Here is a 2,273-nt window from a genome sequence, read left to right on the forward strand (position 1 = left end):
ATTAATTATTACTTCAGCATATTGTGAGTCCTTTATTTTCAGTTTTGTTAAGATGGATATTGCTGTGTATAAATATTTAAGTACATAAAACATTAAAAAACCAAAACTGCTGTTAAATGCAATTTTTAAAAATGGATCATATATAAAATACCCGGTGTTTAGATTTTTTAAATTTAATTTAAGATACAATTTTATTTATTTGGTGTTTTCTCCATACATTAGCTGGTATTTATTAATCATCTTATTATGCAAATCCACTCTATTTATTAGGTCTCCCACAAAATGTGATTTCTAAAATTCCCTCTTATTCATATTTCTGTAGAAAATTTAAATCCATTTTCTAAAGACAATTCAATATGTGACTAATTTAGAGCATGTTTGTAAACTCAATTTTATTATTAACATAAAATTACAGACCCCTAATTACATATAAAAAGAAGAAAAATATAATGTAAAGTAAATTTAAAATGTATCTGTAAATATATAAGAGATTTATAGTTCATGCACCTAATCCTTATTTTCTATAATTAACACTGTTGCTAACTTAAGTTTTGAATTTTTATACAGTAACTATCTATATTTATTTATACAATGATTTCTCTTTTTAATTGATACAAATACTATATTTTCTTGTCATTGAGGATATAACTTAGATTTTTCTAACTATTCTAATTTTAAGAATAGTTTTCAAAATGGGAATATATTATTTATATCATTGACCTGTGACTATTTTTCTTTTATCAAAATGCATAGATATGACACAGGATCATTTTATACTTTCTAAGACTAGTTTAAAATAATACCCATTTGCTAAATTTTAAACAGGTGAATTTTCCCCCCCACAAAGTGTTAGGCAGTAACTCTCTCTCTCTCTCTCTCTCTCTCTCTCTCTCTCTCTCTCTCTATTTTAAGAAAGGGTGGAAAAGAGGAGAGAGAAATTAGTTGCTTCATGTACATGCCCTGATCTGGGATTGAACCCACAACCTAGGTATGTTCCCTGACTGGGAATTGAACCCACAGGAAGATGCTTCAACCAACTGAGCCACACTAGACAGGGCCAGACAGTGATTTTCTAAAGTGAAAATAATTTTTCATAAAATTTGGTCATATTAATAACTAGTATCAGGTTTAGCTCTCTCATTTTTATGTAATTGTTTCAATTTTCGACCTTACTTTTCCTTTCTAAAAAAGTCAGTCTGACTTGGTGATGAAGTCAAACCCAATACATTATTTGAAATAATTTTTCACTTGTTTACTTCCCATTCTGTACCATTTCCCTTTATGCATTATTCATTTTCTCCATCTCCTTTTTGAATTAGCCATTATTATCATAATACCATAACAAATATTGGTTGCATTTGTTTGCTAGGGCTGCCATAACAAAATAGCACAGATTGAGTGGCTTAAACAACAGAAATTTATTTTCTCACAGTTCTGGTGGCCAAAACTTCAAGACCAAGGTGCTAGCTGATTTGGCTTGTAGACAGTTTTCTCCTCTTTACCTTCTCACACATTGGGGGAAAAGAAAGAATATATTCTCTTGTATATCTTTGCCTGCGCTTCATCCTCCATCTCCTCCTTCTCCTTCTTTTGAATACTTCATGAATTTTAATGTTATCTTTGCACAGGGGCCATTCTAATCATCTCTGTATTTTTTTTTCAATTTTAGTGTTATTGAAGGGAACACTGTTATTTCTTCTTATAAAGGTACTAATGCCCTTGGACAAGGACTTCACCCTCATGACCTCATCTAACCCTAATAATATCGCAAAGGCACCATATGTATACATCACATTGGGTTTTAGGTAGGACTTCATCTTATAAATTATAGAGGGCACAAGTATTCATTCTATTACAACTTGTTTCCTTGTTGATGTCCAAAAGTCTTCTTTTAATAACACTTGCCAGATTAAATTTAGGGCTCACCCAAATTGCCTCATTTTACCTTATAAAGCTCTTTAAAAGACCTATCTCCAAATAAAGTTATATTAGGAAGTACTGGGGAATAGTACTTCAGCATATGAATTTTAAAGGGAGATAATTCAGCAGAAATCATTTTTCTATTAGTTTCCTTAGAGAACACCATTTATATGAAACCCATATCAATTATTTAAAATAGCTATCATGTTGGATAATTAGCATTCTATTATATTTTCTTAAAATATAGACAGTTCTTAAATAAGGATTAACAGCTTTCTTACTTATATTGTACGTTTCCACCAACAGTGCCGAAAAGTTCCCTTTTCTCCACATTCATCCCATACTTGAATTCT

At 30.5% G+C, this 2,273-nt stretch overlaps 1 non-coding gene across 1 annotated transcript; it reads right to left on the reverse strand.

Moving 5' to 3' along the window:
• Positions 1–1,583: 1,583 nt before the first annotated feature.
• LOC111828409 lies at positions 1,584–1,687 on the reverse strand. The gene has a single exon (XR_002832274.1). It is a non-coding gene; the product is annotated as a U6 spliceosomal RNA (small nuclear RNA).
• Between the last annotated feature and the right edge of the window lie 586 nt (positions 1,688–2,273).

Source organism: Myotis lucifugus, unplaced genomic scaffold (genome assembly GCF_000147115.1).
Source record: "Myotis lucifugus unplaced genomic scaffold, Myoluc2.0 scaffold_354, whole genome shotgun sequence".
Lineage (NCBI taxonomy): Eukaryota > Metazoa > Chordata > Mammalia > Chiroptera > Vespertilionidae > Myotis > Myotis lucifugus.